Source organism: Gambusia affinis, linkage group LG17 (assembly GCF_019740435.1).
Source record: "Gambusia affinis linkage group LG17, SWU_Gaff_1.0, whole genome shotgun sequence".
In the NCBI taxonomy this organism is placed as follows: domain Eukaryota; kingdom Metazoa; phylum Chordata; class Actinopteri; order Cyprinodontiformes; family Poeciliidae; genus Gambusia; species Gambusia affinis.
The window spans coordinates 17,092,434-17,118,107 of record NC_057884.1 but is presented as its reverse complement, the minus strand read 5'-3'; the positions used below and the strand labels follow the sequence as shown (position 1 = coordinate 17,118,107).

At 35.8% G+C, this 25,674-nt stretch overlaps 1 protein-coding gene across 1 annotated transcript in view; it reads left to right on the top strand.

The window, feature by feature from the left end:
- Positions 1-15,314: 15,314 nt before the first annotated feature.
- Positions 15,315-25,674, top strand: part of LOC122819532 (matrix metalloproteinase-17-like) — a 146,693-nt gene continuing 136,333 nt past the window's right edge. The window contains exon 1 of the mRNA XM_044096314.1: positions 15,315-15,628. The gene's annotated coding sequence lies outside the window, so the exon portion shown is untranslated. The remainder of the gene's footprint in view (positions 15,629-25,674) is intronic.

Below are 25,674 nucleotides of genomic sequence, written 5' to 3'. Positions count from 1 at the left end.
ATGATAAAAACTAGTTTTTAACTAGTTTCAAATGTTATTAGTTGGTCAGAATGTGTTTTTATCTATAATTTACATTATAGTCTAATAATTCACCAGCTATAAGAACTTCCACAATCAGCACTTGGTTAAAAAAACTTCTTGTCTATCTTTTGGTTCAGTTTGAAGGAGGATTCTCAGCACAAACAACAGCACTCACAAACCTTCATGTGTACATGACAGAAGACTTGATCTGAATTAATCCACTTTTATTAAAAATACTCAAAAAACATAAAGAACTATATTTAAAACAAAAGAAGCAAAACTATGACTTGCTTTACTTTGCCAAAATGAATGCATGCTGAATGTTTGTATTATTGTCAAATAGCATTGCAGGAACGTAATGCCAAAGCCAGGTAAAAATGTTCACTCCAAAACTAGGCTACCCTGAAGGTTTGCCGTTGGGAATCATACTGCAGCAGGAACTTACAGAGATAAAGTTGAATTCCAGTAACCCAGAAGAAGAAAATAGCAATGAATTAGACCAAAATAAGTTTCAACGGACAGAACAGGCCTAAAAAAAAACAATGTAAAGATGTTTACCTTTATTCACTTGGTCACTCTGATGTCAGAGTCAAATGGTTGATTTTTTTTCAACATAAAGACCAAAACAAGGAGATAAAAAGAGTTACTTTCAAATGATGATGAGTATAATTGCATAAATTAGAACATATTTCAACTTTACTTGAGATTTTGAAATGTTTTAGAACAGTGTTTCTCAATACTGGTCCTGAGGGACCACTGCCCTGGATATTTTAACGTGGCTCTGTTCCACACACCTGATTTAAATGATAGCATTAGCGCCTGAATGCTATAAAGACTGTAGAAGCCTGTTAGTCACCCATTTGTTCAGGGCAGGTCTGTGGCAGAAGGGAAGCACTTTAAACATGCAGGGCAGTAGTCCCGGAGGGCCAGGATTGAGAAACACAGTTTTAGATCACTGTGTACAGTGAGGCAAATGCTGAAAGGCTTTCCAGATTTTTACTCAAAAAGTTCTTGGTAACCACTGAATATCTGTATTATCTTTTTATATACTTTATTCAAATATACAATTGAACTTAGGGCCACTAATCCTTGTACAAACGAAATAGTTGTAAATTCTGTAGACTACTACCAAAGTTCCTCCCTCTGCCTTTAAATCAGGGCGCACATATATACTGTTGTGTGCTTGATCTGGACTCGTGACGGTTGCTTTCATTGTTAGAGTCAATGTAAAGTAGTCCCACAAACTCCTGATTAATTTCTTCAGAGCTTTTTCTGTCCCTCTTGTTTCCATTACCTTCACGTCTTTATGTTGATCAATCAGTCTCTATCAGTAATGTTCTCGTTGTCTGACTTTCTTTTTCTTTTTTTCCTCTGAGGTGATATAGATCCAACAGGCAGAATGTGAGATCTGATCTGTTCCTGCACGTCTATAGAGATAAGTCGCTTTTTTCAGACAGCTCCTCTGGTTCTCAACATCAATGACTGTGAATGGAACTTCAAAATTAAGTCAAAATGGAAAAAAAAAAATTACAAAGACTTGCAGTGTAATACACTTTTTTAAATTATAGATGAAAACAGATTCCCACCAACAGATAATGTTTGAAACTAGTTCAAAACTTTTATCACTTACCATTTTAGATAGCAACTTTCAGAAAAGAAACGGGTTTGAATAATGCAGTAATCTGATATTCACTGACATTGAATCAGACATCTTTCCATTTTCTATGTTGATTCTATGTTCCATTGTGTTTCTGTGTTTGATATGATGAAAAGCACTTCGAAATGCCTTGCTGCTGAAATGTGCTATACAAATAAAATTTGATTTGAGTTAAACTTTTCTTGTTTTAAATTAGTTGGAAATACTGTATTCATTTTATGTGATAAAAAATCAGAAGAATAATGAAATAATTTTGTATAGCTTTTAGCAGCAAATCAAGAGCTGCACAGGAAGTTGATGCGGACTGAGATTTGTTTACTGTGAGATTTTCTCTGAAATAAAGCCCTTCAAAGAAATTTCAATTGAACAATATGTTCTGAAAAGAGTGCTTCGTCCATTTTCTGAATGGAACATGGAAGAAGTTTCCAGTTAAGTTGGAAACAGACAGCATTAATGTATTTTTAAGGATATTTTCTATTAAAGAAAAGACAAATGGGCAGTTTTATAGGCTTAACTACCGAAACATTGTAACCATGTGAAATGCATTAGTCAGCAAATAGAGGTTTAAGATAATTGTCTACAGCGAGGAAACAAATGGGCAATTGGCACGGACCAAACAGTATAAAAAATTTATGCCTTGTTCCCCTCTAAAGAATAGTTTGCTTAACCTGCGTTTATCTACCAAATAAACTTCTTGGTATTTAAACTGCTTGCCAAAATCTCTTGGCTCAAGGACACAATTTGTACAGCAGCCCAATCAAAAGCAGTTACACAATATAGACTATAAGTTCATAAATAAGTACAGCATTGTTTATAGCAGGGGTGGGCACTCCTGGTCCTCGAGGGGCGGTGTCCTGCAACTTTTAGATGTGTCTCTACTTCAACACACCCGAGTCAAATAATGAGGTCATTAGCAAGACTCTAGAGAACCTGACTGCACTTGGGAGGTGATTCAGCTACTGCATTCAGGTTTGTTGGACCAGGGAGGCATCAAGAGTTGCAGGACACTGGCCCTCGAGGACCAGGAGGGCCCACCCCTAGTTTATAGACTGAGGAGGTGAGAGTTGAGCTGAACTAAGCCAATTTTAGTGTTTAAGTACAATTTAAAAAATCCAGAACTAAACGCTTGACAACAGACCTGGCACACTGTAGGATGGTTTTAATCACACTGAAGAACATTTTTTTCTTAAAAAAACTTATAAAAATGGCTGGTTGAAACAACCAAAAGGACTGCCAAAAGAATACAATATGTCATCTTTCTTAAAGTTGCAGAAAAAAGACTGGCTTTACATGCTAAATACTTGGGCATGTTCCCTCAATGGTCACTCCATCTATTATACAAAATTAGCAGTTCTTCTAATTTATTCGCGATTCTGTTTTTGTCTTTTCTTTGTATCCTGCAGCAGTATTTTATTTTTTTGAAAAAGATTTTTGTCAAAAGTGATCTTTGTTAATAGCTGGATAGGAAGAAGAGCTGAGAGAAAATGGAAAGATCTGTAGTAAATGGCCTCAGGGCTCACTCTCAGGAGAGATGTGTCAAAGACCGTAGCCTCAGCATATGGTGAACCCGATGGACCATTTTTATTCCTTTCCATTTTCTTTTGTCTTTTTAAAAGTGTTCTAGGCAACGTTTTTCCCCGTACTAAACACCTGCGGATAATTCTGCCAGTGATGTTCTTGGACTGGTAGCTGCCTTGAGGTCTGCAGAGCAGTCTATTTGCACTTGTTGAATATCCATGATCTGGAAGTGATTAATTTAAATCAATATCAAAACCATGCAAACATGTCACAGAATGTTGAACCCTGCACAGGTGCATGTTTTCTTATAAGCTGTTTTTGTTTTACTTGTGGTAGAGGTTCTCGTCACGTTTTTGGCACATGATTGCGGCCAACTTTATTACATTAAGTAATCGATACTTTAAGCTTATGTGTTGAGCTCATAATGACTTAGATACGTTTGGACAGGTGTCCCTTGTATATGTGGAGGATTACTGTAACCACCCTGCAACGTTTAGGTTGCAGGGCAACATTGTAGTTGACAGCATGGAGCTTCACAAAGCTGCCACACAACACAAGAGATTGCAATGACAGGTCACTCATTAGATTTGTACTTAAGAGTAGCTGAATATACTTCTTTGAAATACAAAACTATTTTGTGTTAGGTCAACATTTGCATTCACTTTGGCCCAAATATTTACAAACTGAACGTTCAATTAATTTAGCAAAAGTCCAGGGAATACTTTGTGTCACCCTTGTAACATTATTCTCTTTCTAGATCAATTATTCATTGGTTCCCAAAAGCCGAGGTCTGTGTGCACTCTACAGCTGCTCCGTATATGTTGATTAGTAAAGCTTGTGTTCTATTAATATAATATCTACAGTCCTTTCATATGCCTCCAGTACAGTTAAAACAAAATGTAATTAGATCAAGCATGCTGATTAGATTTAATGGCAATTGGGTAAAGAGGCAGGACTATACACTCTGGTCAAGTTCTATAACTTGGCCAAACAGAAGGGAAAAATGGACAAAAGTTTTCTTTCCATAGACAGTTTTTCTTCAAAATCTCTGCCAGACTATAGCCCACCTGAAAAACGATGGGCCATGCTGCTTGTAAGTGAACACTGGAGTGGTTCATGAACATTGGGGAAGCAAAAAATACTGCAAGACAAAGAAAATAAAGTGAACTAAACAGAGGGAGTTGTTGTCTATAGATATGATTTACAGATGTGATCTAAGGCCTTTTAAATTATGGATTGGTAAGTCACAACAGAAGCATTTGTCTCATCATTCTGAAAGCCTGTGAACATTTCAGCAATCTAAGATGTTCTTACGATAAATGACTTCACATTTTTTATCCTGCTTAATGTTTTTTAGATGCACTTATCTACAGATATATTGATCCTATCGTACCTGAAGATTCTGCATAGGGCAAATGCAATTCTTAGGACAAATGTTTAACATATCTACAATTTAAATGGGAATTGGATGCTGAGCAGCTTCATTTGATAGCAGCCCAAAGAAGCAGATATGACATCTTTATGACATTGTCCATTGTTTTCAAAGGAGTAATGTGAAAGTAAACCAAACTAAATGAAAGTGTGGATTTTTCCAGTTTCCCAGCCCATTCAAACCATGTTCTCTGGACTACAGTGAACCTTCGCTGTAACGCAGTTCACCTTTCACAGCCTCGCTGCTTCGCAGCTTTTTTTGTGCAGTTTTTTTTCACAGTGCATTGTTGTTCTGCGTCCTGATTGGCTAAACAGTCTCCTCAATTCTTCTCTATGTACCGTAACGTGCCAATAGTGTTACAGTATTTAAATATACGAAATACAGATTGGCAAATTTTGGCAAATATTTTTGCTCAGAAGAAGTAAGAGCAACAACTACCAATAACTATGTTCTTCTTTCGAAAAAACACACCTGCACCACAGGCTTCAGAAGAAAAAGACACTACAGAGCGTCACAGTTAGAGGCACGAGTCACAATTTGTCCTACTGTACTTTGTATTGATGATTAAAATTATTATTTTACTGTAGTTATTTGTAAGAAAGCATTCTATTTGTTAAAAAAAATGCTTGGTCCTGAAAACAGGCTTTTTTCTTTGGTTTCAATGTAAAGTATTTAATTATGCTGTATAATAATTGTAAAAAATAAAGGTAATTGCTTCACGAATTTCGCCTACCACGGGTTCTTTTTGGAAAGCAACCGCTGCGAAAAACAAGGGTTCACTGTATACTGTAGTAAAAGCATACTAAATCCAAGTCTGGCTACTCAAAGCAGAAAGGCTATTTTAGCTGCTTATATCCCTGATCTTGTTCTTTGCGCGAGGTCTATATATCATGAGAGGAAGGATGTGGTCCACTGTTCCATGACCAGAACTATGGCCACAAAATGTTGCATTGCCTGAAAAAACAAGACTAAACCACATTCTGTTGTTTTTGCAGCAGGAATACAATCCTAAATGGGGCTTGTGCAAAGAAATTAAAAGGTTAAGCACTCTAAGATAATCAGAGATCAGAATTAATATTCAACATGACCTCTGTCTCATTCTATATTAAAAACAGGTTGTACTCACAAACCTGGTGAGCGAGCTACAAGACAAAAAAACAAAGATTGAAGCTGTCATGACAGAAAGGGAAAACAACTCAATCTTTAGGTAATATTATTATTAGCCTTGTGTCTGAGTCATATATGTTCTGCCAGACTCTGTACATTATGCGCATAGATCTATTTTAATACTTCCAAAGACTGCCTGAATAGTTCATCAGTGTATGTCAGTCCTTTCACAAAATTAATCTTAGGTGCTTTTTTGTGATATAGTCATTTTCACAAAGCCAACAATCTGAGAGCAGTGCATCACAAATCAACTGAGATAACATTTGTTAGGTAAAGACACAATCTATTTTTGTCTTAATTTTCTTGGTAATTATGACATTTAAATACTGTCTGCATAAGTGTCTGCACTTTTACTTAAAACAACGATACAGAATCCTGACATAAAGAAGACACGAGTTGAGATTAAGGATAACTATAAATCTATTGCTATTCTTCACCAATAGACAGACAGATCAAACAGAGACTAGACTTTGTTACAGTGCAAAGAAGCTTTATTGCACCTTAGTGACAAATTCTTCTTGTGCCTGAAGCAGCAGAGAAGGAAGACTGATGACAGTAAGCTTCTATACTGGAGAAACATAAAAAGAATATCTGTTGGAGACAGTTTCTCTTTTATGGTCGTTCTCTGAAATTTAAGGTCTGTTTCAGTCCTTTATGTTAAGGCAAGAACTCACCCAACAAACCAGTTCACTAATCAAGAATCAACTGTTCCGTTTTTCAAATTTAAAGCTAATTTTCTTAACAATATTATGTTATTGTCCTACTGCCATCTGCAGAAATACACTGCTCCTGGTAAAAAGCAACCAATGGAAGTAAATACATTTAATCTTCATTACATGTGAAACTGTTAACTAAAACTTATCTCAGACCAGGGGTCCAGTTACAGGTTTTAAGGGTTTCAATGCGCCTCAATTTAGTCATAAATGTGAATTGTATTTCTATAGTGGTTTGTTAATTTTTATATTATCTATACTTCTGTAGCCTCTCCCTTACAAAAAAAATCCCATGAAAATCACATGTGATCACATGTGACTTTCACATGTGATTCACACATTTCCACATGTGAAAATAACACAAAAAATCACATGTGGATCACATGTGATTTTCATGTGATCACATATGATCACATGTGGAAATGTGTGATTCACATGTGAATCACGTGATTTTACCACAAAACGTTCCAAAATCACACGAATTCATGTGCTTTCACATGTGATTCACATCATTCACATGTAAAATTTGTGTGAACCACATGTGATCACATGTGAAAGTCACATGTGATTTTCATGGGATTTTTTTATAAGGGCTGACATTAATCTAATTGTGTGCATTCAAATGGTGATAAAGTGAAATTATTATTAAGGAGTAAACTGACTGTTACTGCTAAAAAGTTGGCTCAAGTTCCATAAGTCGAATAATGACTTTGTTTTGCCACCAACAATTATTGACCTAAATGTTAAAGCTAAAAGACGTAATCCACCACTACATGAAAATGCTACCAATAAAAGTACAAATGCAAACAACATGACCTTAAAGTTGCAGACAAAAATATGAAATTCTGTTTCATGAATTTGAAAATGCAAAACATTTTGAGATGTTTTACATCTCTTTTGTAGCATGTGTTATTAAAAGCATATCATTTGAGATTTCTGAATCACAAAATTGAACTCTGTGGTGACAAAAATGGTAAGATTAACATTTAATCATTTAATTGATATTTATTCTACAGATTTCATTATTCAAGAATTTCATTTTGATTATGCATGATATAGCACAATCAAGACATAAAAAACTTCTGACTGGAGCAGCTGGTGAGGTGCTTTAGGGGACATAGACATGATACAATTACTAAAAATCAGACAAGAGAGCAAGGGAGATTGAGAGGGCAACTTGTGAAGCACTTGGTAGTCATGACTGAACAGTTCGCAAACAAAAAACGAGATCAAAACCTCCACTAGCCTTTGGCATTATGCTCTCTTTTTGCATCATTTTTACTTGCTCTGCCCACTCTGCCCTCTATCTCTCTCAAACATCCAGCAGATGTCAGTGTTATTAGGAGTTGGATTCCATGTGCTTAATCATCAAGGCTGGTTTTGTTTTCTTTGTGTCATTTTGAAAAATGACACAAAGAAAACACAGATTTTAGTTTATTCTAGGAGATTCATTTTGCCATTGGTGCTTATGTTACAGGCTGTGGACATGCTGACAGACTGAGTCCCTGTAGGCACTGGTGATTACAGTATTTCCAATGTTCATTTTATCATGTGTTCCTAGTCTCAGCATGTTTCACGCTGTAAGAATGTGTTTAAGTAAGTAATACCTCCCGTGGATGTGAAGACAAATGTTTTACTTCACGCTTGACAATGCTGTGAGCTTTGGCTTATTTTTTTTAGCAATCCTTTTTTTTGTTAAATAAAGGAAATTAAACCCTCTACAAATTTTAGCCTTATTGAATAATAATAATCTGGTGTTTGCAAGAACTGTCTAAATAATTAATGACATCCACATTACCTATCGGCTTCATTTTAGTCTGCCCATTGTTTTTATGATTGCATTGTTTTCTATGTTTACGTCTTTGGCAAATGTTACAGCAGTTTTCTTTAAAATTTCTGTGGGTGCAGAGTTTCCTCCCTACATTCACCATTAACATGTATGTATCTTTTGGTAAAGCTAGTTCAGCTTTAGACATTGACTAGCAATGGTGGATAAAACAAAACAACTGACCATCTGTGTGAAATTATAAATGCCAAAAAACATTAAAGGACCTTCAAAGATAGGTGTTTTTGTTGTTTTGGTAGCTCTTGTCAAAACTCTCCAAGACTTTGAGTTTCTTTGAGTTTATTTTTTCAAAGTTACAAACTTTCTAGAACTTCAGGGACAAGTGGGAACCCTGCCTATTGTAGAGCCTGACATCTGGTCTTCCTTCCAAGAATTTTATTGATAGCTTTGATATGTACTGCATTGTTACATCTTTATTTGTGAGTCACTTTAGAAAAAACGTGTCTGCCAAATGCATAAACATAAACAAATCTTATAATTATGTTGTTATATTAGAAATATTCAAGAAAATTACATTTCTTGTCTCTTTCGTTGTTTAAATTTTCCTGTAGCTTCATCAGTATCATGGTTACCCTTTGGAAAAACAGGATTAACTGATGGATTTAATGAAGCGTGTTCTTCTATCTCCGCTGTATTATACCCCGCTTCTCTAGTAGCTTAGAGCAGATGGTACTTTTGTTGCCTCGGGGTCCAGACAGAGCCTAGGGACACAGTGGCAACACAAACACTATCATATCCTCCTTCACTTCTCTTCTACTTATTTCCATCCCTTTTTAGTTCAATCCTTTTGCTTCTCTCCTCCTCTTTGCACATGTTTTCCAGTTCAGGTGATGGACTTTGGAAAGCAGTCCTCATTACTGCTCCCATTACTGCTACATCTATATGATGCCTCACAGCATCACAGGCCAATCCACAAAAAGTGATCATTCCTCACAAGCTGATGCTTTGGGGGGGGTGAACTAAGACCACAAAGAGGTGCAGCTGGGGGCTTAATGCTCTCAATGCGTCTCACATTGGCTCCTGTCAGAGTTACTCCACAATAAAATGGTAGGACTGGAATGCGAACCATTTACACAAAGCTGGAAAACAAACAAATAGCAATGCATAGCAAATTACTGAAGCCAATGGATGGTGTTATTGGTATGACAAAGCGTGTTAGCTCAGCAAGCTGGAAGATTTACAATGAGAGTTGCAGAAGCATGTGGTGCAATACAAAATAACCTTGAAAGCAAATAAATCCAATTTATTTGGTAGTGGGAAATTAAACAGCAAGAGTGACAAGAAAAGCAATGTGAGCCTACAGAACTTGTAGACACCTCAACTAGGTGAGCCACAAAATACAACTGCCTTATTGTTCAGCCATTTTGAAACACCGATTGACTGGATTCAAAGTCTGAATAGAGGTTAGTTCATTACAACAAGGGATCTGCTTAGGTGGGGCTGAATCAAACCATGTGCTGCTCAATGTTCTGCAATGCAGTTCGCAAAAAAAAATTTACTTCAAAATGTTAAAACTGAACTTATAGTTACACTTTATCTCCTTTCCTTGCTCCCGTCACTCTGGCGCACAAAGACAGGAATTGTCATTGGGAGTGTTAAATGAATTCTCTAGATTAGTATTTCTTATGGCATTAGATGTGTAAAATACCATTTGCTGGCTGTCTTAAAGAATTCATTAGAATCATTATTCATGAGTAATGGACAAAGTTGATGTTATGAATCACAAACATTAAAAAAATTCTCCACTTCAAATAGCGAAGTAGATAAATAAACATGTGGTTTCTCAAACAATAAAGTGCATCATCTTTATTCTGTTAAAATAATCACAGCCTACCTGTTACCCTGTTTGGCTGAACTTCAGCAAGATATTTCTTGTAGCAATCTATGAGTCTCTAACCTCAAGCTGAGGAACCATTTACCGAACTCTTCACATTCAGCTATAAAATGTTTGATGGGTTTCTTGTGTTTACACCTCATCTCCAGTCACCCCTCAGCATCTGAAAAGGACAAACAACTTGACTTTCCATGTCACTTAGAAATTATACAAGTGTTAAACTCAAGGCTGACATAAGAAAGTGGTCATGATGAATACCAGAACAGACTGTTGTAATATTGTAAAAGAGGTCTTTGGTTTGCACTGAGAATAGTTCACTTGTTCCATCCAGATTGTTTTATGTACTATTAGCACAGGTACACATAGTAAGAGACTGTATGCTGGTCTGCTACATGTCTCTATTCATCTGCTAGTCTATTTGTTTGCTGTCGCTTTCTATTGTTCATTCCATTCAGTGTGTTTGCCTTAATGTCTCTGTATTTCCCACTTTCCTTCTTTTCTTCTCAAATCTTCATACAAATTCCACATTGTTGCCAGATGAAATCGACAACTTAGCATATTATGCTTTCAGATCATCTGTAACATTACTGCATTTTTGAAATAACCACATTTTCACCTCATTAATGTTCACTGTTAGTTAAAAGAGGTGCTATTGTGTGTGTAGTTGTACATTTTTTATTTATTTATTTTTTTACCATGGTGAAGTACCTTAGACCCGCTGTTCAGGGAAAGGAATGCCAAGTCTTGGCTTCATGATAGCATCTACACGTCCTGAGGCAGCGGTTGGGATAAAATAGGCTTTACTCAGCACCAATTTAATCCTGCTAAGAGCTGCTGTCTTGCAGCATTTCCATCCTTCATGTAAAAAGGCCACAGGAGAAGGTCGATACACTGAGGGAATGCTGAGCTTATTAATAAAATGGTTACCTTTCATTAGCTGTGATGATTGGGGCAAATAAAAGTTGCATTTGTTTCCTCCCTATTTTAGTTAACAGACAATATTTTAGAGAATTAAACAGCTAAATATGATGATAAAGAACAACCAGTATTCAGTGTTCTGTAAAATGTAAGTAGACATTGTGTAAAGTTTAGGTGGTTAATGTTAATATGAACATTTAGAATTTGTAATTTTCCATCACCAATTAGTGACAATCTCCAAATACAGTTCCCTACGGCCACCAATTCCATTTTCGACTGTTAAGTGGGAGATACAGCCTGGATTATTAGTCACCCTCTGCAGCATTTGCGGATCATTTTTCTCCTGTGTGCCTCTAATTATGTCTCATTAGGAGACCCAACCTAAAGCCTAGATGGCAGTGTTAAGAGGCTGATAAAAAGCTAAATATATCTTTTGTGTTATTTAATCAATGCATTGATCCCCTTCTCATTCTAAACACCTAAGATATACAGCCTGAAGGAGGCAGCACACAACACGCCTAATCTACACCACCCAGGCAAACAAAATCCAGGAGGATTATAGGTGTTTCATCACAAAACCCATTAATATTTATAAATTAATTTCACACATTGTTTAACTTGAGTTAGCAAACAGCTTGTCTCTTGTGTAAAATAATCGTTGGTGCATGAAAGGTTCATTAAACCTCAGAGTAATCCTAGCATTCAACTCACCTGCCTTGGCAGAATTTTCTTGCCAAAGCTGACCTCTTTCTAAGCTATAGTCACACCTGAATACCAAAACAATTGCTCCTACTGTCCCTGGTATTACCACCTCCTCATTGATGAAAGCAACTAGACACCAACAAAGACAAATAATCAAAGATAGGTAAACTGATAAGTCATTTTTGTGAAGTACCTATGTACAGTATTTGTCCAAACCTGATGCATGCGCAAGAAGAACCATTCTCTTTTTATTGCTGGTACACTTCTGTGAAAATGGTGATACTAGCAGTACATGAGCGGTTCATCTTTTTCTTATACCTTGAATATGTTTTTGCAACTGTGAATTAAAAAAGACACTGAAATGTTTTATGATGATTAACTTTTGTCCATACTACTCCATTGTTTTATAAAAAGTGGTAGGAGAGTTTGTGAGTTCTCTTTAACAAAATATTTTTATAAAATCATGTCAACAAACAGACATAAAAACTATCCAGTCTCAGCTACAATGAATCACTGCTGTATGCTGAGGTAATTTTATCCCTGATCTCAAAATAAACATAAAAAAACCGCCTGCTGGTAAGTACTCTCCATCTTAGTCGTTTATTGCCATACTTTTCAGTTTTTGTACTATAAGAATAAATAAATGACAATTATTAGTTTACAATATTGTATTTACCCAACAATATGGGTAAAAGACATTCCAAAATTTAATTAAAACTGGCAATTGTTTGGTTCAAAAGGTTCCATGGCAGACAACTCGTTTGAGACATTTGTTGGATTACCAAATTTTTGAAAGTACTAAATGGAAACAGGGGTCTAATGATTATATGTGTTATACGTGTCGCTTGTGAAATCATTCTAATGAAAACCTTCACACACTTGTGGTGGCAGAACGATACATCAATTTTAAAGAAGTTTGTTTCTTTATATCAAATAGCTAGTTCTGCAAGAAGACAATATATGTTTGTCTCTGATGATAAAACTATTGTTAGTCATTTGTTTGCAAAGTTGGTTACTTTGTCACAGAGATGTGTTTGAAGTCATGGTAACAGTTCTAAATGACTATTGCTCTCCAACATTCATTGTTTAACTAAGGCAAACAAAATTCTCCTTTCATGTAATGGGATGATTTATCAACCCACTTGTCAACCTTGAACTATACTGATGTAATCATTTAATAGTATCAGTTGCTTTGAGTTTGGTCTTGTTTATCTGTTTTCTTCCTTTGCTCTGCTAACGGCGAGTTCTCTTGTTTTGTCACAATGAGAAAATGGCTTTGTGTGACCAGACAGCAAAGCTGTACCAGCATCTGAAGGGGAAGTGATTCAATTGATTGCTCTGTATTCTGACAGATGCAATGGTAACAGAGCTCCAATGATTCATCACTCCTTTGACCACACTAAATGACTTTTTTCCTCTTCTTGAGGCCATGAAGAGAGAGTGGTGCAGCATAAAAAAATATCCAAAGATAAGTTTGTTCAACAGCCTCCTTAATTAAACCTCAACAGTTTCTGCTTGGTGTGGGAACAAGAAATGTTTCCATAATGTCATCTGATAACTTTTGATTCCAGACAGGACATCATTAGTGTGGGTGAAAGTGAATTTCAGCTAAGAAAACAATTGGTTACATACCAAGTAGCCACCTATTCCAATTGAAAAATAGATAATGTCCACTTTCTGAAGGGTTCTCATTGGTTGTGTATAAGGGAAGGCACATTTACATATTTAATCAAAAATATTTTTTGCATTTGCTAAATAATCCTTAATGTCTAAATTTGAAAGATAAAGTTCCTGAAAATGCCTTGTGTCAGAGCAGCTAAATATTAGTCAACTCAAATATGCTCAGTTAGCAAAGCTAAATATAAAACATAAGTTATTTGCCATTCACAAACTTGAGAGTGAAACTTGGACTTGATGTGTGTTTTTGTAGCTTCACAGCAGTTCACCGCCCACTTGCACTATTTCTTGCCAAGACATCTGGATTAGTTTGTCAAAATGCCTCATAAAATACAGTTCTTTGAGAATTTGCAGTTATAAAAAGCAACAGTGTGCCATGCTGTCCCAGTGGTTTAAATGGGATGTCAGAGAAAATGACTGTGAGGAACATTGAGCAACATTGGGGTGCTCTTCATCTATCGCTTGCTGCAGATAGTAATCAGCTGACACTTTCTCCTCACTACAAACACAAATTTAGGCATTAATTATTTTCTTTTATTCATTTGCAAAACATAAAACACAGCCAGTCTTATTAAGGTAACATAGTCTTAAAGTACATTTGGCAAACTGTGAGCGGCTTTTCCTGTTATGTGAGTGACTGATTGCATTTTCAATATAGTAATTTCTTTTCTTAAATTATTTTACTTTAAAAACCGGAAAACCACAAAAGGACATAACTTTCTCAGCAATGAAAAAACGGTTCATTGGTTCATCATTATAAAAGTCAAAATTTCACGTTGATGTTTTTGCATTCTATAGCTACAGTATAAAGTTCCCTTTATGACAAGTACTTCAATGAAACATCACAATCTGCACTTTAAGTAAAAAATAATTTCTACTAAGCAGTAGAGAAGAATTTCAGATGATTTCTGTTTTGCTTTTTCAGAAACAGAAAGCTGAAGATTGGGCAGGAGGAAGATATGGAGGAATGAAAATGAGAATAGACAATGCATGGCTGACAGCCAGGGCAAAACCATACAGGGAAGAAATAATCATAAGAGGTGAATAAATTAATAAGAGGAAGGACGATGAGCATGAAACTGCATAAAGAGAAAGGCTTCAAACAGGGAATTGTGAAGTGTCAGATAAAGACAAGAAGACAAATTGTGCTGGTGCAGGACCCCAAATATATATTTCCACACTGTCCAGATATTGCAAAACATTTTCCAGAGCACTGCAATATAACTGAAAAAATTGTTCAGCTTTGCCAGTGTATCATTTATAAAACTTTTGCTTTGCTTGTTTATTTTAATAAAAATTGTAAACAAACTGAGGTTAGATGAATGAGGTGAAAATGTATAACAAATGATCAATTTAGCTCATTTAAAGACATTCTCTTAAACATGAAATGCAGCAATAAAAGAGTTTACTCACTGAGCCTCATTAAATAAAATAGCATATTACAATCAATAGAAATGAGCTGTTTTAAGTCTAGATATGCTTATGAGATTCTCAAGATCAGAGCCTCTAGTAAAATTTGCATCCTTTCATTGTATTAACACAACAATTTAACCCAAAATGTAACTGTAAATATAACCACACGGGTATCTTTTGTTTTTAGAAACAGTAAATGTTCTGCTGGTGTCTGAAAAGAAGTCTATTTCAAAAACCTCTAAAAATTGATGAGTCACAATTTGTTACCAAGCAAGAGCTGGCTAGAGCTCCAGTCCTGGAAAGCTAACATCCTGAAACTTTCAGATGCATCCCTCCTCCAACACACCTGAATCAAATGAATGGCTCGTTACCACGCCTGTTCAGAGCCGAATGACTGCTGATGAGGGAATCCAGCCATTTGATTCCGGTCAGTTGGAGTAAGGATGCATCTAAAAGTTGCAGGACGGTGGCTCTCGAGGACTGGACTTGAGCGCCCTGGAAAATGTGTCCATTTATTTTATCCCAGTCAGAAGAACAGAGCTATGTGGCTTCTTTTTATTTTTGCTCGCAATGTCACTGTGAAAATGTCAAAGAAAGTTGTAGTTTCTTTGACAATATGGCAAAGGAACTTCACAACAACATTATACAGCAGGATTTATCAAAAGACTTCGACTGAAGGAAGGAAGGTTCTGTTCCTAGTGTTTGTCGCAAATCTGCAGATGATGGCAATGTAAGTACACAATAATGTGTTTTGTGTTGTTGTTCAGCATGAAGATGATTTGTTAGTTAGCATACGTTAACGCTGTGCTAAATGACGCCTCTGCCACTCCTGTGTCTGTCTGTCTGACCTTATGTAATTTATGCATATTTACTGTTGTACAATGGAAGTGACAGTCTGAGAAGATGCAGTATTTGTGAAAATACTGACAACTGGATGCTGCCAATGTTTTTTTTTTTCCCCCAATGTAGCATGTGGACAGAAGTACTTATCTTCTGTCCACATGAACCTCGCAAATATATATATTTTTAAAAAGTTGCATTTCTGTATTGAATTATTGTGCCTTTTGTTCTGCTTCGGGGCCAAGCTGTAAGGCTGTACCACTGTGTGTCTGTTTGCCATTTTTATGTGTTTGAGGTACTAATGTAAATACTGAGTAGGAGGGCTTGGCCAACAGCAGCTCATTTGCATAATAGTGATGTAGTGCTAATACAGCACAAAAAGCTGCTGGCTGACTACCATTGGATTCTAGCTGTTAAGTTGTCAATATAACATGCAACATCTTAAATGTATGAGTGATGTATAAAAAAAGGAACACAATGCTTTGCTACCAATTGTTTAAGTCATATGTTTCTCAGACAAAGTGACTAAAAGCTCTTGGTGTATCCTCAAATGATTTAATTGCTCCTTTTAGGCAACTCCACCTTGACAGTGATATTTTTTTTACTTTTCACAAATGACGCAACAGTCATCAAAAAATAAACAATTTTTCTACCCTGATTTAAATATTTTTGTATATTGTCTTTATGAAAGAAAGGCTTAAAAACTTTAATTTTATTTTTACCTAGAGACTCTTCATTCGGTTTGCACGGTACACTTTTGTAAAAAAGTGCTAACAAATAAGAAAAGTTACACCTGCAAATCTTCTAATCACAGATGAAATCGGACACCCCATGTGATTCCACCTGATTTATCACCAGCAATGCTAAACCGAACAGTGAAGGCTTGCATTTTTTAGTACATCTACCACATGTGGCAGGACACAAAAGGTTGTAGATTTCACTGGTGAGACTTGGAAGATTTATATTTATCCCCTCAAAGGCAGATCTGTCTAATGACGATATAATCCTCTTAGAGAAGGCATTAACTGTGATCAAAGAAAACACTTCGGCATTTAGACTTCCTTGTGCTACGCTACTGTCGAGTGTCTCTGATCAGAAACTCTAATTACTGGAACTCATGTTTTTTTTTTGGTTTTTTTTTTCTTTACATTTTACAATGGGATGTAAAAAATAAATACATAAACAGATATTTTTTATGACAATAATGTCTTGGAAACATATTTACTCTCAAAAAGACAAATTAACAGAATAATCACAAGCCATATGTTTTTATTTATTATTTCTTATTTGTGATCTTTAATGCCGTTAACATGACACATTGTTTAATGGTAGCAGTCAATTTGAACTAGCTGTATTCAGTGTCTACATGCTGAATGCAAAGGAGAAAACAGGGTTGAATGTTTGTTGTTTTCAACTGGGACCTCAAAATTGAGCAGGGAGAGATGAGATGTTGACAATTAAGCCCTAAATCCTTCACTGCTGCCTAATCGTTCAAAAGATTTCTTGGCTGTTTATATATTCAGTGTGCAAAGTCAGTTGAAAGTTAACCATACCACCTTATTGGCAAAATAATCCAAAACAAATTTTGGCAGAATAAAAACCTAAATTTAATTAGTCTTGGCACATTCAGGATTAAATTATAAATCTGCTTGTTTTTGGGCTCCTTAATTAGATACAGTCAATAGTGAAGTATTTTTTTGGTGTGTTATGACAAAAAATTGCTATATTTTTTAATTAAATTATGTAAAGCTCTTTTTTTTTATAAATTTTGTGATGAAAAAATGTCAACCCCGAATGTAGACTGTAACTAAAGATTTTGAGATGAGTTAAGAGATCATATAGAAGGATGGGCATCTTCCACAAAGTACTAACATCAAGTGTAACAAAAATATCAATGTATTTAACTAAGCATCCTATAGACTCCTTAGTCAATTAAAGCTAACTCTTCCAAAGTAAGTGCTGTTTAATCCATTATATTGAATAACACTGACTTCTACAACAGTGGTTACATGGCTGCTTCCTGAGTGAGTGTGTAGAGAAGGCCAGTCTCCTAAAACTGAAATTTTCTCTGCTGTTAAATGAAGTTTAAAGTTCAGTTTCCTCTGTTTGGTTGGCTCTTGTGTCATGATTGCTGAATTTGACACTTGCAGACACAAAGACTGATGGAGATGCTACGTGTTTGTGAGTTGCACACAGCTTAATAGTGTCTTTGACACTGTGAAAGAGGAGGTGAAGGCAAGCTATTGATCTCCAGTCCTGCTCCTCAGAGTATTTAATTGTATATTTGAAATAATAGGAACAAAGCTATGGCTGCAAGAAAGTGAGAAATGACAGACTTCATTCCTTAGCTTTTACAGCTATTGTGCAAAGTTATTTTGACTAGACAAATCCAGTTTTTAAACACAAAATTTAGTTAAATTATTGAAATTATCAATGTTTGCTTCACAGGTGATATTTAGATTCAAATTGTGACTGCCACTGACATTTTGTCTCCCATCTAAAAGGTTTCTTCAGTTCTGAACAGGATGGGAAGTAACAGGTGTATAGAATAATCACTTACGACTATTAGTCATTAATAAAGCAATTGTGAGTTGTTTGGACCAGTGTCTGCAGTTAAATTTCTCCAGTGTAGAAGCCTAAACATTCCTGGCTGCATATACCACGACATCAGTGAGTTTGTGCTGGAGTGCTTAATACTTTGTATGAACTGGTTTCTGCCTGAGAGTACTGTTGGCTTAATATCCATTGGAATATGCTTGCAAAATAATCTGAGGTAAAGATTCCCACCCCTGAAAGAGAACAATTTAAAACAGAGTAAATTGCATTCACAAAAATAAAATAAATCCAATAGAATAACATTTGATATTCAAGCCAAGCCAGCAACTGTAATTGACATGTTGACAGTGGTTTTGTGTGAAGCCTTGTTTCACTTTCTTGTGCAAAAAGACATGAAAAATCATGGAACAAACTGCATGACTGCTATGTTTATTATTGGTATTCCCAGAATAATATGCCAGTATTTCAGTCACAAAGAAATTAAACTAGCAGAACTAGAGAAACCTCACTTTTATCTTGAAAGTGAGTTCTGAGTTGGCAAAAAAATGCCATGGGTTGAGTGGGGAGTAAGAGTTTATGCATTTTTCATGTATCCCCTAATGTAAGAGACTCACTGTGGAGAGACTTGATCTTTCTTCTTCAAGAAAATACTGATTAATTCTTTACCACTGCAGACATCTAATGCAATGTGCACAGTTTGAAGCTCTGTTTTGTAAAATCTAAGTAAAAAAAAAAAAAACTTGGTGTCACTGGCCAAGACAGCTTAGGCTATCCAAGGTCTCCAAAATGACATTGGAAAATGGATTACAATATTTTGAGTAGCATCAAAAAGCTTTGAGCAGTTTGGTAAGCAGAGGATATCAATAAGTCCCTCACTATGCAATAGTTCAAGTGAAATCATAAATGCTTTATTAATCCCAAACAGATTAAATGTTGTTGTTCCTCATATTATCAAAATATTTTGTTTGCCCCCCACATCCCCCTCCCAAAAAAAGCAAACCAACAGTGAAAGTAATCGATTTTACTAATGATGTTGGAATTGGCAGCCATCTTGAAATCCTAACTTGGGGTCTTAAAAGTTCTCCAACTTTCTTTGTTGGAAGTCCAACTTGGGTGGGACGTTCCAGTTGATTTCTCCAACTGGGAAGTCGGAACTACTGACTGCAAATGGAACATGGCATAAACGCAAACTGCAAAGAATGTATTCACTTGCGCACAAAAACCTCAGAACTGGGTGCTATGGTGGCACAGGGGCTAAGCACAACCCACCTATGGAAACCTTAGTTCTCGATGTGGCTGTCACAGATTCGATTCCCGGTCTGGTGATCTGTGCTGCATGCTTTCCCCCTTCTCTCATTACCCACTTTCCTGTCAATTCACTATCAAATAAAGGCCACTAGAACCTTTTAAAAACAACAACAAAAAAAAACTCTGAGCTATGGTGTCTTGTTAGGACAAACATATCAAAACTGCTGCATTTCCAGAGATCACAAAGCAACATCACCCTCCTTTGGTACTTTTATGTTCCTACCTCCCTTGTTAATTTGCTAGTTATCATCAGAATTTCATTAGAGTTCAGCAAAGAGGAATGCAATTTAGGAGGCTTATTGGCTGGAAATTACTCTTAAGGTTATTGTGTTAATAAGGACTAACACTGCATATCTAAATAATAAAGTTTGTTCATCATCTTCTTTCCTACATTTTCTATTTTTAAATATTTTGCCATGTTATTTGTTTCTGTATAAACTTTCCCTCTCTGATTTGCTGAGCAGGGCTAGTTTGTTTACTTATTAAACTCCATGTGGGTAAAAAGCAGCCTTGGATTTTCATTTCAAATCATTTTCACCATTTATTAATGTGCTGATCCTTTCCCATAGCACCTCTCTGAGAGCTTGTTTATCTGAAAGCCAAATATATGTGGTGGATGTTTAATCCAGTTCAAGTGGAATTATTGCCACTGATGTGGCTTTAGTTCTTTCCACACAAAGTAGGTGTTCAATCAAGGCTGGGAGTAGCTGTTTACTTGTCTTGAACGTATAAAGCCTACCCTGTTTCAAAATATTACATTCATTACTAGGATGCTTTTTACTGATATGGAGGATGTATTAGGGTACTTTTTCCTGCTATGAAGACTAAATCCAAACTCTCAACTGTCCCCCTGCGTTACCCTGAACAATGGAACACTGGGGACAGGCAAGATTACGTAAAGAGATTATTAAAACCTGAAAAAAGTCAGTAAGTCACCATCGTCCTTCTGAACCCATTGACTTGCATGTAAAGATTTTGGGGGTGACGGTTAATATAGACTTTATCTTGAGATTGAGATCATTATCCAGTTGGTTTAATAATGAGCAAAACATTTTGTGTTAAAGCTTTGAGTAAATCTATCTCTTGCTCGGATGACTTATTTATTCTGTTTCTTAAAAAAAAACAGAATATGTTATGTGGTAGATATAGTTCATGTCCAATTGTGCATCCCATTGAACACCATTATACATGTTTCATGCGTTACCCTGCTTCAGCACACCTGGTTTGAATTAGTGATTCTACGGAACTGTTCTGCAAAAGCTTGATGGCATGTTTAGGAGAGAATTTCTTTATGTCGAATTAATATGTGTCAATATGTATGGCAATGGAGGTCCAGTGTCAGTCCTGTAGAGCCAGCCTTCTGCATTTTTATGCAACTGGATAAAACAGTGTTTCATTAGCAGGCCTCTGCAGAACTTTAACATGCTGAGGAGGCTGGACACCCACGATACAAGACATTGAGTTTGTATTCACTATTTAGACTTCATACGTTGACCTTGGTTTTCTATTTTGTTTTTGTGTTAATTCTTTTACATTTGTTTGTATCGATATTCTGCCTGTTTATTGGTGTTCAAGAGCTGTGTGTCTTGTAGTGTTTTCTAGCCCAGTGGTATTTAATCCTGGGCCTCAGGACTCACTGTTGTTCCTGTTTCAGATGTTTCCCTGCTCCAGCACACATGAATCAAATGAAGCATGAAGTCAGGTGTGTAGAGGCAGAGAAACACACAAAATATGCAAGACGTTAAGTCCTTAAGATAGACTGACACTCGTTTAGCCAATCCCTGCTGCTTGTTTCTTCAGTTTGCCTTCAGCTTCTTCCACTCAAATAATTAATCTCACCTGTTTCCCCCTCCAATAATCCTCCTCCTCTGTGTGTTCACAGTATATGTTAAAGTTTATTTAGTTCATTATGAGATCCTCCTGTTTACACAACCATTTTTATACCATCTGGGGGTTTTGCCTCTCTCTTTGCAACCTGTTTGTGGACTTTTCATTTTTCTACCAATTCTGCCAATCTGCCCCTTGCTTGCCTAAGTTTTGGTCTTACTTCAGCCTCCATCTTCAAGCCAATACATTTTCTCCCAGTTTTGCTGTGTAAGCACCTCTGACTGGAAACAATTTGCCATTCCCCCAAAGCAACAAGGCCCACTCCTCCTGCAACAAAACAAAGGAAAAAGTAAGTAACAAATCTCAAAGGTCTCAATTCTCATAGAGATTTACATTTTTCATCTCTTCAATGGAATGTTGCTTAAGCATGGATGTGTATGGTGGCAGTAAAAATGTAGCTCATCTTAAGTTGTAGATTTATTTTAATGTGTTGCAGATTCAAAAGAAATGATGAGATCACTGTTTTTGATTAACTAAAGTGCTGATCCACATCTTGAAAATGCTATAGTAGCCACTTGTTTGAGTAGAGGAACTTTCTGGTAGTCTTTATAATACCACAGTATTGCCAGATCAGGGTAATTACTTTACTGAATGCAAGATCAAACCAAAATGCCTTGTATAGAAACTTGAAGCATTGTTTTAATTTACACAAATGATCTAGTGCAAGTCTTGATTTCAAAGCTTTTAATTCCCTTGTGAAAAGGAATTGTCTTTCTGCTCCAATGCGTTATGTGACTTATTTTCACACATCTATTTATTTGTTTATTCTTATTGCCAGAATCTGGCTAGTTTGGATATTTGATTAAATAATTTTAACAAATTAAAACAGATTAAACGGCAGAACTAAAATACTCAGCACTTGAGTAGCTTTTTTTTATGTTTTTAATTTGACTAGGATTTTTTTTTTTGTATCAATTTTTACTTTAGCTTGAGAAAAATATATTGAAGTAATACTACTTTTTCACAATACAAATCTGGGCTATACTACACACCTCAGAGTTAATAAAAATGAACTCACTAGGGGGCAACATGGAATTAGTTTAGCTAAATCTGTAATTTCCATTAGATATGTATTTTTTCCAATGAGGTTTCTGCTAATGTCTTCATTTAAAATATCTGTTTTTTCTTTTCACTTTAATTCCTTAAATATATATATATATATATATATATATATATATATATATATATATATATATATATATATATATATATACATATGTATATATATATATATAGATATGTATATATATATATATATATATATATATATATATATATGTGTGTGTTTCATTGCTGGTCCACATTCTGTTATAACTTCCATGTGTCTTCACCACAAAATCTGTTTTTTGGGGGGGTTTTCACAGAGCAACGGCAATAAAAGCCTGCAGCTCTAAAGATAAAATGATCCTTTTCGGGAAGCCCTTTAAATCCTTTTTCTTAGTGCAAATTCGTCAAATTATGTCACCAGCTTGCCTTTTAATGGCACTGCGTCTTGGGTTGTTTATCTTTTAGTGTGTACTTTATAGCTGGTTCATTGTTAGGAATTCAATTACAAAATTGCCCTGCTGGTAACAACTCGGATAAGTAAAAGCTCAAATAAGCTCTTAATAAGCTTAATTTTATTGGACTTTTAATGTATTCATTAACCTCCTTTAGGCTATTTTTTGATGTCTATTCTCAGTTGTGCACAATATATTAAATAGAGGACAATTTATGTGGACAGATGTTTTGCCAAGTGATTTCTCATGTTGGACAAAACGGTTGAATGTACACTTTTATTTTGGATGCTTGATAAAAACATGCAATGCATTGATAAGAACAATGCAATGCTCACCATGACATCTATGATTCAGGTTTGACTTGTGAAGCACCCTCATTTTAACATGCATATTTGAGATAAAATGTACAATGTGGCCTACATAAGGCTAAATTAGGCAACTTTCTATATTTTTGTCTATATATATATATATATATATATATATATATATATATATATATATATTTTTTTTCTTCCTAAATTTGTTTTACTTTTTAGCCTAACTAGCAATTTTGCTTAAAGTTATTGTATGTTCAGAGTCTCCTACATCCCTGTTGGAAAATATGCATATTTATTAATATTTTTTTACCTTTAACCTCATTACATCTTAAAGGAACAGCATATGATGCATTACTCAACCATGTAATGAATTTTGATTACCAAAATTCATCTCCTCTGAGAAAATGACTTTTAAGCATTTCTTGTGAAATAAGAGAAAAATGATATTGACTTGATTTGCTGCTCATTTCAAGAGGAGAAAAGGTGCGCTTTTTTTTTTTCTTTTTTGGTTGCAGGATAAATTCCCTGTTGCCTATGGGATTTGGTTTCTGATTTACAGTAAGCCTGTTTTGTCTCCAGTACATAGTGATGGAGCTCCAGAGGGGAATAAAGCTCTGCAGGGAGAAGGGCTTACAGGGTGGAAGTCAGTGGGAGAGAGATCAATGAGTGTCAGAGAAGCTCAGACTGAACTGTCTGGGTTGTAACATAGTTATTCTTTCAGCCAGTCTTCTTTCGAAAAACTGATGAGGTTTCTACGTTCAGTTTAGAGAAGCAGTTTGCATGCTTCAGTACTGGCATTTACACATTTGTTGCCATGGAAGTTATTGCAACATCTAATTTAATGCCTTAGACAGGTAAGTTAATATTTTGTACATTCTCTGCTGTTGATGAAGGTGAGGTAAAAATCTAAAAATGTTTCATTTAATGCTTGTAATTCTTAACAGTGATGAATGAAATGCATACTTTTCTTACTTTTACAAATGACCCATTGCATGTTTTGATTCACCGGAACGAAACTTGAATGCTTGCAATTATGTCCCATGGTCATAAGATTTACTAATCTTATGACCATGGGACAGGAGTGCATGTTGTCCATGACTGAACTTATGGTGAATCAAATATCTAACTGAATAATTTTGCACCATAATTGGAAATTTTTTTTAATTCTAACATTTTAGTGGCAGTCAGATCACAAGTATTCAAAGTGGCAGAACAGAAAGTGGGAAACTCCATACAGAATATTCTAAAGATTTCTGTAAGCATACCTTGAAGAAACTCATTGTTGTCTTCTATCTTCCATTGCTGTGTAAACAACAATGGAATCCATTGTTGGTTACACTGGATCCCAAAGGCCTCTGGAAAAATAAACATAATAAAGATTGACATTTGTTAATTATATGTGGTGTTACAATTTGTCATTTCCCCAAAGCAACAAGGCCCTCTCCTCCTGCAACAAAACAAAGGAAAAAGTAAGTAACAAATCTCAAAGGTCTCAATTCCGAAGTATGGATCAGATGGTTTCATTCTGCCAGCGTCCAAAATTTGATTTTAATCAATGTCATGGGGTCCCCGACTCGCATGTGGGATTAACACACCCCAGCAATTTATAAAGCATAAAACATGTACATCTGTCACTCTTTCCAGAATCAATCGGCATCCTCAGGCTGCATTCTTCACACCAGCTCTGTTGGCCATTGTTTCCAAATTGCATGACAAGAATCGTGAACCAGCTGCTGGATCACATGCATTTTCACTGTCGGAAAGAAAAAATTTAAAAAAATCCAGAAAAAGAACTGAAAACATAAGTCATTACAAATTAAATTTGTTTGAAGACATGTTCCCTGATTAATTTATGAAGCTCACTTTCTCACGTTCTGAAGTTTTACAATTTCTACTAAATGGTCATCCTTGTTTTAAGTATTTTAGCTTTTCCAGGCACATTGCACTCTGTAAGAGGAAATTTCTGCTCTGCTGAGGAAAGGAGCAATACGCCCTGTATCAGCAGAGTAGAGAAGTCTCTACTCCAGGTATTTTCTGATTCCCAAAAAGGGGGGAACTGGATTCACCCTATCCTGGATCTGAGGGCTGTGCTACACATCTTTTTGTTGTCTGTTGCACTGGGGCAATCAGTTCACCTGTTGACCTGAGTGATGCACGTTTCCATATTTCTGACATTTGTTTTTTCAGGATGTCTGTTACAATTGCACTGTGTTCTCCTTCAACCTGTTCTGTCCCTGAGCCAGAGAGTGTTCAGATGGCGTACTGAAGTGGCAGATAGCCTTGGTGAGATAGCATGGCATCTTGTTTGACCACATATCTGGATGACTGACTTCTTCTGAGAAAGGATGCTCAGAGCAGAAGCACACACA